We start from the raw sequence: 11,895 nt of genomic DNA, 5'->3' as shown, positions 1-11,895 counted from the left end.
ATGATAACATGTTTCTATGAGGTGCAACGTAGGATTTAAATCAAACCTCACTTATCACACCTAACAAGGCAGCAGCAGAAACACAGGAAGCTGGAATGTGTAGACCGGCTCTATATTGTCAATTTCCACTTATCTTCCACTTCCCAACAACAAAGCCTTGGTTCTGTAAAGACATTCAGCATGTTTCATTCATTCTAACGTGTTTGCATTTTAACGTGGTGTGAGAAAGTGACACAGGTTAAAAAGTTATGCAAAATTCAATCTGAGTGGTCACTGAAACAGATTTCCAGAAATGTGATTTCAATAGGATTTCAAACCACATATGAATGATTTAATGTGATTTTTTTTTGCCGTTCACACTTGCTAAATATGATCGGATTCCAATCGGATATTCACAGAAATCAGATTTGTACTTTTTCCTCTTTAAAAATCTTGTACCAGGGACTTATACAACAGAAGACAGAATGCTGTAGCACTTCCTGTGGTCCACCTCCTGCAGCTACTTGATGATATCAGTATGCTCAGAGATAACGGCTGTTTCATTCACTGCGGATGAGGCACAGAGAACTGGCAGATACAGCACACCATGTTCTCAGAGCCTCCTGTACTTTAACTGCTGATCTGGTGTCAGTTGTAACTCGAGGACATTAATGTATAAGTCAGACCAAATGCTAAAAAATGGCTGTTCTTTTATCAGTTTATTAATATAGGCAGAGAGGTACGCAGTGGGGTAGAGTTTTTCTATTTCTCTGCTGCATAACCTAAAATCAACATATCTTAAAAGTCAACATAAAATCTTACACAATACAAGGCTCTTATTGTGACTACTTCACCAGTGATCTTCAAAGTCCTCTACAATACTACAAGCACATTCCTTCAAACACTTTTCATTCCTTTGACTTCCATTCATACACGTATAAATGCTGGAAAACAGAAGCACATACTCATGTGAATTTCACTGTTAACAACGTTAAAGTTGGCTGAACCCTCACCTGTGAATTTGCATGACAGAGACATGTGACCAATAGAAGATGGATATGTCATGGTATGACATGTTAGCTGAATTAAAAGAATGCAAAAAGCAGGTTTGGCTAATTTTAGGCTAGCATTAGGCTAACAGTAAAATAGAAATGTAGGTATTGTTTCTAGCAAACTAAATGCTACCAAAGAAGTCCTGTCAAAGATAATAATAAAGATATAATAGGTTGGCTTCCCCACCGGTTATTAAAGTTGTCAGATGCATTTCTAAATAAACATCCAGAAATTGCATTGCATGAATTAGACACCAGAAAGGATACCTAGTGTGATGTCTAAAAGCTCTTCCTAAACTTGTCTATTGTATGTCAATTGTTTTTAATAACATGTTTAGTTACAGATTGGAAAGACAGCTTTTGACTACTTTAGTTGCCCCCTGGCTTAAATGGGTTACGGAAAGGAACAAGAGCGTGACTGACTCAGTGAGCAGGGAAACATCAGATATCATACAGACTGCCAGCATGAAGCCTGCAGCGGTGTGTGTGTTTAGTGAGCTGTGAGTGAGCAATCAAATGACTGCACTTGTGCTCTCTCTCTCTAGGTTAAACTAATGAAAGTGGCATAAGAAATAACAAGTATCATCTGTCATCTGTGCTACCTCCACTTCTGCATACAATATTCTGAAAGGATCGCTGTGCAGCGCTCTCATCTCCTGCTGTAAATATCAGCACGAATGATAATTTACAATTGCATTAGACTCGGCCCAGATTCTGCATAGCACTGCTTCACAATCTCTTCTATCTCACGTCTCTCTTCTATCCTCGTAGTTCCATCAAAGCTCAAGTAGCCCTTCATCAACACCAAACAAGAAATGTTCCTACTGAATCCTATTATAAACTGGACTCACCAATTAGCAAATACACTGCTAAATATGTCACACAAATGTATAAAACAGAACTGAAAACATCATCATTTTAATTTTATAGGTCTGACACAAACAAAACCAAAATCAAGTATCAGGTGTGGTCAGTGGTGGAATGTAACAAAGTATTTGTACTTCGTTACTGTACTTAAGTAAATTTTTACGTATCTATACTTTACTTAAGTAAAAAAAATAATGCATACTTATACTTTTACTCAAGTAGATTTTTCAGCAATTATCTGTACTTTGTACTCCACTACATTATTAAAATGCGTGTCGTAACATCCTTCCGAATCTTGCATAAAAAAATTTTGGTCGACTGACGTTTTGTCGTTGCTGGCCAATGCACGTTGAAACAGATCGGAGATCTGATTGGTCAAAGAAGTCACGCCGAAAATAGTGAGCGCGCGTTTTGAAACAACACAAGCGGAACTGATGTAAATCGAAGAAAAGGACACCAAATATCAAACATGGACGAAGAGCCAACAACGTCGACTGAGCTTGAGCGTGTGCCCTGCAGCTCTGATTCTGAGAGACACCCCTGGCCTTATTTAAGCAAGTTATTTGAATTTAAAGGTTCAAAGAATGACTCCTGGCGTTTTCAATGTGTCAAGTGCCTACCTCAACGCAAAGAACTGTTGGCGTTTAAAAACTCCCCTTCGAATTTGAAGAAACATATAGAGGTAAGACATGCAATGGTAGCTATTAATATTTAAGTTACTAACTTGCTATGACATGGTGCTATGACTGTTATAGAAAAACGGATGTCAACATAACAAAAATATCACACCAGTATAATATTTGTTTGACGTAAGTTAGTGGTACCCTAACAGGGCAACTTCATTAGCTGGTTATTAGCACAGCAGGGACGATAGCTTGCTAGTACGTTACATTTTTGGAGATGAGCAAACTACTGCTATATCTGTACATTCGTAGTTGGCTAAAATAGCTGTTTGTTTTGACTCGATGATATATATATATATATATATATTTAGCAATTTAGTGCGAAGTATATGCGAATATCAAACCAATTTTAAAAAATAAAATAAATTGTATGTCATAATTGGATTAGCTTAATTATCATTTAATGAGTAATAATGAGTAATAATAAGTAAATAACCAGATTTTTACAGTGTGTCAGTATTGCAGAGAGCTTGCTCAACTACCCTTTCCAGTACACAATAGAAATTGTTTGTGATTATTACAATTGAACAGCCCAGACATTGAGACAACCGATTGTGTACTTTTACTTAAAAAAATACTTTAAAGTAAATTTAAAAGTATGTACTTGGGACTTTTACTTAAGTAAGATGTTGATGTAGTAATTATACTTTTACTTAAGTATATATTTTGCAGGGTAGTTGTACTTTTACTTAAGTACTAAACTTAAGTACTTCCTCCACCACTGGGTGTGGTATATGCACCCTTGACTGGAATTAATATTAATAGCAGGGTCGCAGTCTAGCATGTGTCTTTGAGTGAGTTAAGTCTTGACGCATTCATTCTGGTGCAGAATCACAAACCTTGTTTGTACTCAGTGTTTTTGTTTAATTATTCTCTAAAATGACAGCAGTGCAGAAACTATATCAGCTGAGCCAGCAGTTTTTTTTTTAAAGAAATTAATACTTCTAGTCAGCAAGGATGCATTAATTTGATTAATAGTGGCAGTAAAGACATTTATAATATTATACATAAATGCTGTTTTTTAGAACCTTCTATTCATCAAAGAATCCTAAAAAAGTATCAATGTTAAAAAAAATATTAAGCAGCAAAACATCGCTCATTTTTCTTGAGCACCAAATCCATGTATTAGAATGATTTCTAAAAGATCCTGTCAAAATTTAGCTTAGCCTAATTTATTCCTCTGATAGCTTTTCCATCAGAGGAATAAATTACATTTTAAAATCTATTAAAATAGAAAACAGTTATTTTAAATGATCATATTACACAATATTGCTTTTTTATTTTTAATAACATAAATGTAGCCTTGATGAGCAGGAATAAACTTAATAAGAAAATATGCTAAATAAAATCTTACTGACCCCAAACATCCTCAAGATAAGACATTTTTTAAAATATATATATATATATATATATATATATATATATATATATATATATATATATATATATATATATATATATATATATATATATATATATATATATATTACTGTATATTAAAAACCATTTAGTTTATTTTTGTTCAGTAGGGACTGCATTTAAATTCACTTTTAAAAGCACATTTCATTTATGCATTCAGCAGATACTTTTATCCTAAGCGACTTAAAATAGAAGAAAATAAGCACTTTGACACAGAGCCAACAATAATCGTACTATATGATGCCAGTTTTATTGTGCAAGATGCACTGGTAATATAATAATACACTCCATTATCAACAAGTACAGGAGTCTGTTAAGTTTTTTCACACAGTAAAACTTTGACTCATTCTAAACAAGTAAAACTGATGATGCAACAGGCAAATTGACAGTTTATGTGAAAAAGTGGTCTATCTGCATAGTTTGAATGATTTAAAAATGTCCTAAAAACCAATCCTACGCCTTTGCCTATGAGACACATGCTGTTTGTTTGTGTCTATCTGGGCTTCTTACTTGTGCTGTCCACAAAGGAGAATACAAGACTGAGTGCGAGCGCAAACATGGCAAACACCATCTGCTTTGTTGTGTTTCTGGCTGGAAATGAGAGCACATGGCTAGTACACAAGTTCGCCATGTTTACTGCTTTCAATGGGAAAAATCCAATCTGCTTTTTTAGGATCAATTAAAAAGTGACTTACAGTACAAACAATCCCGCAATCCTTTACAGAGCTCAAACTACCAACATTTCAGTCACTAGCCCAGATATTTAACCACTGTGCCACAGTCAATCAACAATGAAAATGCACTCCAACTTTTCTTTATAACTTTAAAATTACTCAGTCTCATTGTACTCTTTGTAAAATTGGTAAATGCCTCCAAGGAAAAGCGTTTCACTCCCTTATTAGTGTAGGATCAGCTTCATGCAGGAAGTTTCCTCACACTTCCATTAGTCATACAGGGGAGATGATTGTGCCGCCGACTGAAACACAGCCTTAGCAAGCCTAATCATAGCATCCCTCCCTCTCTCAGCAGTCACGACCACATAATAGGCCAGTATTTATAGAGTCTCTCCTACAGCTCCTAAAGATTCTAGTATTTTGCTCAGAACAGCTCTGCTCCATTGTCTAAATCAATGTCTGGCTAAACAGATGAAAATCAGATTGAGATTGAGTCAGTTTTTCAAGAAGAGTTTAAGCCAAATTTCTCCATGAAAATAGATTCTCTTTTAGAAATCATATGTGCTCGAGACTTTTCTTGATCTGATGTAGACAAGAGCTCAGACATGGTTAAGATTTTTAAAGAGAAAGTTCACCCAAAAGTTTTAATTCTGTCATAATTTACCCTCTTGACTTAAACCTGTATGCTTTTTTTCAACTGCTGAACACAAAAGGTGATATACTGAAGAATGCAGCAGTGTTTTATGTTTAAAAAAAACACAAAATTCATACAGTTGGAAATGACATGAATGTTGACAGAATTTAGATTTATTTGGGTGAACTATCCCTTTAAGTCACATTCTCTTTTATTTCAATTACTATTTAATTATGTTGACTTTGGGGCTGTACAGCATACTGCATTCCTCCTGATGTTTTTTTATTTTTTATCTACGTACACATGCAGCAGAATCAGATGGCTGCTGCATCATGTCACAACTTTTTATTAGCATCTCACACCACTTTCAGATGGTATGTAAAGTTAACTGTAGTTCATCTTTTTAAAATCATGTCTCAAAACATTCTCCTCCAGCTGTTACTCTCCATCCAGCTGTCCAGTCTATTTTTTTTAAATGAACTATACCAAAGGAACATTCAAGTAATAGTTCACCCAAAACTGTAAATTCTGTCATTGTTTGCTCATCCTCATGTCATTTCAAACCTTTATGTCCTTCTTTCTACTACAAAACACAAAAGAAGATCATTTGAAAAATGTCTCTGCGTTTTTTATGTTCAGTGGGGTCCATTGTATGGACTAAAACAGAAATATAAGGCCTATCTTTCCACAGCAAACAGGCAACTATTGTACCCAAAGAAAGTTATTTGATATTTCTATTAAAAGACAGGAATAATTCCAAATATATTCGTTACATTTTCTCGGTTTTCTCAGTTTTATACCAGAGTAATGCGCGGAGTGCAAAGCAAGCAAGCAAGCAGGGAATGTGGATCTAAATGCAGGTAGAAACAAGGACAAACAAAGAACCGGAAACACTGGGAACAGAGAACCAAAACACGGGTAGACACAGCAACCATTACATTCAACAACTGACCAAGTACAAGTGCGTTTCACTTGTACTTGGTTCAAGGGCTATTTATACACAGGGGAACAAGATAACAAGGGGGTGTGGTAAATGGGAAACACCTTCGGGAACCTAATTACAGGGAACCAATACACAAATGGACTACAAGCCAAATACAAACATGGCACAGTAAATACTTCAATATAAAAGTCCAGACACGGCACAGTAAACATGTAACAGATAGATTATATTTGATTGCTGAGTGTGTTCATTGAGTTACGGCGCAAAACCAACTAAAGGGACTGAGACAGTTTACTTGAGATCAGGAAATTACTGTAATTACATTTATGGCATGTTTATTTATGTCAAAGCATGCTGTGAAGATCCCATTTTTTGGTGTGTATACACGTTCTGGGAAAAGCACTAATGTTTCCCTAAATAAAATTAGTGCTTTTCCCAGAACATTTATACCCACACACACCCATCATAAACACACTCACATGCAAACAGCATGTGACAATATATGCATCATTAATAACATATAATGTGTAAATACCATATTAATGATGAAGTGTATAGTTTTACTTCCACTAGAGGCACTAAATTAAAAAAACAAGCATTGTTTTCAAACAGGTTTCCCAAGCTTCATTTACTCACCAAATCCATATGAATTTCTTTTGCCCCTAAGGACTAAAGGAGGTATGTTTTGTTTTTCCACCTGCCGTTAACACTGTTAACGTTCTAATCTTTCAAAGTGTACTTCATTAAACACGAGGCAGTAAAAATGTAGTTAATTCAAATAGACTACAGCTGCTTTATGATACCTTACCTGACCAGCAAAGGACAGTCAAAGTGAATGGCTGCATCCAAAATGCCATACTTCCCAACTATATGGTAGGTAAAAAACAGTATAAAAAAGTACATTTCTGAATTACCTGAGGCCACAGGAGAGGGTTTGCAAATGACAGTGAAATAATGCAACTGACCCTGGTAGGTCACATGAAAGACAAAATTACAAATGTTTGGATTAAATTGATACTACACACATTCACACAGGATATATTAGTGAACCTAGTGGACCCAACAATTAATGGTTTTAGAACATCTGAACTGTTCTTTTCCATAAGAGTTGATGTGGGCCAGGGGTTGTACCATAAAATAGTTCATATGACTTAATTTTATATTTACATTCCTCTAAAACCATATGATAGATTTGTGTGAGGAACAGACTGAAAGTTAAGTCATTATTCACTGAAAATGCTGCATTGAAAATCTTGCTTGACAGCCATAGTCACTATTAACTTTCACTATTGAAAGGAGCAGCTTGGACATTCTTTAAAAATAACTCCTTTCAGGTGGCACAAAACAAAAGAAAGTCATACAGATTTCAAGACATGAGTAACTGCTGACAGTTTTTACTTAAACTGCTATTTGTAAAAACAAGGCAGATAAACTGAAGTTTTTACACTTCTGTTTATTTAATGTATAAATTAAAGTATGAACAATATTCTCATGTTATGAAGTCATGTTAGAATGACCAGAAATTCTTCGGCTAAGGAACTCTGGAAGTTTAATTTCATGCTCTGCTACATCCCTCTCATCCTGACTTGAAAGATGTGGAAACACAGCGTTATCCTTATTTAAGTAAGTCAGGGGAAATGTACAAGAGAAGAATAAGGGAGAGAAGAACAAGACAGACGGCAGTGGGGTGCTGAGTCAGGAAATGAGTGTGCAGTCCTGATTTCTTCACTCATGCTTTACAAGAACACACACACACAAATGCAGACATGTTGGCAATCAAAGACAGCAGTGACAGACACTGGAAATGTAGAGTGAATGACAGGTGTCTGTTAAAATGGCGCCTCTCATTCTTATTCAAAGCTGTGTTTTTCAGGGCCGATGCCAAAGCAGATTATTACAGATCAAGTTGACCGATAAACGATATTTTGAAAAATAAAGTGTAAAAATAAAAACTTTGTTTAAAATTTGTTTAAAAATAAAAACTAATATCAAAATTTAGAATAAAAAGGGCTTTTTTAATGCTTTTATATTATTTTATCTTCAAAGCGGTTTTGAAAATGGCCGATAGCTATAACCATAAAATGTTTAATATCGGCAGATAATTGTCAACCCCTACTGTCATTTTTCAGTTTGTATTTGAGGTATATATTTTTTACCTTTTCAACATTTTAATGGACAGTGATATTATAGAAACGAAAGGACAATTATGGAGGAAAGCTTCCAGAAAATGACACAAGCGGGAATGAGCAGCCTGGCCTAATGTGATTCCTCAAATCTACAGTGTTTTAATGTCTGATATTTCCTTCTGCATGAATACATTTATGTCAGAGTCTGAAGAGAGTTATCAGTGGAGACTAAACCAACACCTCTCACCTGTCCAGTTTCTAGAAAACATACCCACACACTCACACGTAAAACAGGCTTTACTACTAATGTAAGTGACAATCTGCATATCTAACCACTGAGTATACATTTTGAGGATGTGCAGACTAAATTACCATGCTGATGCAAAATGAGAATAGATTATATTTTAAGCCTACTAGAATCTAAAGACTAGAGTCATTGACTGACATTAAATCCTTGATTACTCCCAATGTTGAAAGTACATTGCTTTCAGTGGTCATCATTCCTAATATTACTATTTATTGTTAATTTTAAGTAAATTAAAACTTAAGTCAGTCTGTTCTAAGTTATTGGCTTTATACCACTTGAAATAAATCGCACATACCTTATGTCATATTTAGACCAGGGCTGCGTTCAGCCCCGAAAAAACGGTGCAAAACGTTTATTAAACGGAAACGGTGATGCGTTGAACACCCTGTTCTGATGACGTAAGTGTTGCAACTATGGCAGCTGAGAAGATCATTCTTTGTGTTCTTTTTGAAGAATTTACGGAGCCTGATGAAATCGGTGTAAATACGTGTTTAATACTGCAAAATACGCTCAATGTTACAGTCACTGCCCTTGCCGTCCAGAATAAAAGAGAACATCCCAATCGAGTGAACAGATTTGTGCAAACTGTGGTTCCTAATTATTGTGATCCAGCATTTGCCTCGCATTTCAGGATGAAAAGGAATTTCAGGTGAAGGATAATCCACTTCTCACCTCCGAGACTGTGTTATGATCTATTATGATTATTTTTATTGTGAGTATTAGGCTTATCGTTATGGCTAATCACTGTTGTTGTGGTATGATATTGTAATATTTACCATTATATAATCAGAGCATAGAAAAGTTTATGAAAGTGTCACTCCATAATACAATAGCAAAATATATAAATATATGTATAGTATTTTTATGTTACATTAATCAGTGTCTAGCACACCTTCCTAAGGAAAGATATGGACCAGAAGACATTGCGATTACTACATGATATTTAGACAGACTTAAAGAAGTTCCAGATCAATTCTTGTGCTCTTATTATTTCAGTTATTTTGCCTTTAATGTCAATAAACATGTGCAAACAATATACTTGCTCTTGTGAATTTATTTTGATTACATTTACTTACAAATTCATCATCATCATGTTGATATGCTATGTTACTATAAAACTCTTAGACAAACATGTCTTCTAATATCTTCAGTTGTTGCGTATACCGAGCTGCAGCGGACACATATTAAATGACTTCACTTGGACCCATTGTGCGATCTGTCTCTTTAATACCGCATGGTTTATATACACGTTGCTGCTGATTGGGCTGCTATTTTTGACACACCCACCAAACGAGAGAAAACGTATCTCAAACCCCGTTGCACACCGTTTCCAGGAAACATGTCGTTCAACCCGGAAACCGTAGCAAAACGTGTGAGTCTGAACGTGCAACATACCTTCTTTTTTTTAGCTATACAGCATGAGTGCCCTATTCCTAAATTAGATAAAAAATAAATACTTCTATTAGCCTTAAGCAGATGGAGATGCTTCATAAATACCGACAGCTGCTCTTAATAGGGCATAATTTCGAACATAACCACCAAACTCTTATTTTCTTCTGTTTTAAATGGCATTCCAAGCAATTAGAATGAGATTAAACTTTCGTAATTAGTTGCTATTAATAAAACAGCTGTGAGGTGTGGCTAAAGCTCTTAAGAATCTGTTCCTTGTCGCATCCAAATTACGAACTATCAGAATGGCTGGCATCAATTTTCCCGTCCAGCATGACAGCGCAACAACCAGAGCATGTGTTTGAGATGATAAGACACTGTGTACTAAAAGGAAGGACAGATGATATCGCTATTCTCTAATTGAAACTCAATTCTGTGGACAAAAGAACATTAACACCATTGTGCCACTTGCTGTATTGTTGAAAGCATTACGTCACACCTAAAAACTGCTGACGAAGATCGTACAGGAGCACTTTACCTTGCAATGCTGCTCTCTCTTCCATTTCCCAATATACGCTTTGACTGTATCACGCAGAACATGAATGTGATAAACAATGGTTCATTAGTTTTTCACATAATCCCTGATTAAAATAAATAACATGTCCAAAATTATGGTTTGGTATTTCAGAAAGACAATGTCAGTCATCATTGAAACAAGGACCACTCACACTTTTAAACTGCAGAAATATTTAAACTTTTGTATAACTGTGCGTTCAATGCACTGCTATTCAAACGTTTGGGGTCAGTAAGATTTTTTTAAAGAAATTAAATTACACTGATGAAAAGAGACAATAAAGACATTTATAATATATTTCTATTTATCAAAGAACCTCACCAAATTAATCCCACCAACAATTCTACCAAAATTTTGAGCAACACAACTGTTTTCCACATTAATAATAAGAAGAAATGTTTCTTGAGCAGCAAATCAGCATATCAGAATGATTTCTGCAGCATCATGTGACACAGAAGACAGGAGTAAAGACTGCTGGAAATTCAGATTTGTTATCATTAATATTACATATTAATTACATAAAATACATATTATAAACAGATTGTGTATTAAAATTACATATTAAAATAGGAAACTTAATTTAAGTGGTAATAAAAGAGACTTTTGAGCGGTAGTGTATGTTTCAAAAAGAGAAAGAGAAACAGATAGAGCCAAAAGAGGAAGAAAAGGCTTTTCTCAGGTGCTCAAGAAAGTAATGGATCTGTCAGTCAGCAGTGAACAGCTTGTGTGATTTATAACTCTCAAACACACACACACACACACACACACACACACACTATTGCAATAGCTAAGACGTAATCTCTGCTCAGAGACATTTCAAATTATAGGTTAATCTCTTTGTCCTCTTTTAAAGCCAATGGCAGTGTCCATAGTCAGAATTGTTCAAAAACAATAAAAAGCTTAGTTCAGGGACAACTGAACTTAAATGTTTGTGACAAGTTAAAGGGATGGAATTAAAATGTTAAAATCTTTTACAGAATGCATAATTTTTCCTGCTTTGAAACCTCAGAACTAGCTTCATGGGCAGTGATCTGACACACAGAGTGGTTATACTTTGAGCGACTAAAGCTTTTGGTCCTTTCCAGAGCCATAGAGAGAGAGAGTTGCGACAACTCCAATGGACCGTTTTTTTTACAGCTCAATAGTTCCCGGAAGTTCGCGCTAATACTGTCAGCACAGAAGAGACCGCTGTGACAAACTTTTAAAAGGCAAGACATTTATAGAAACAAATTGTATATTATCAGCACA

This window comes from Barbus barbus (assembly GCF_936440315.1).
Source record: "Barbus barbus genome assembly, chromosome: 5".
Taxonomy (NCBI): domain Eukaryota; kingdom Metazoa; phylum Chordata; class Actinopteri; order Cypriniformes; family Cyprinidae; genus Barbus; species Barbus barbus.
This window is presented reverse-complemented; position numbering follows the sequence as displayed.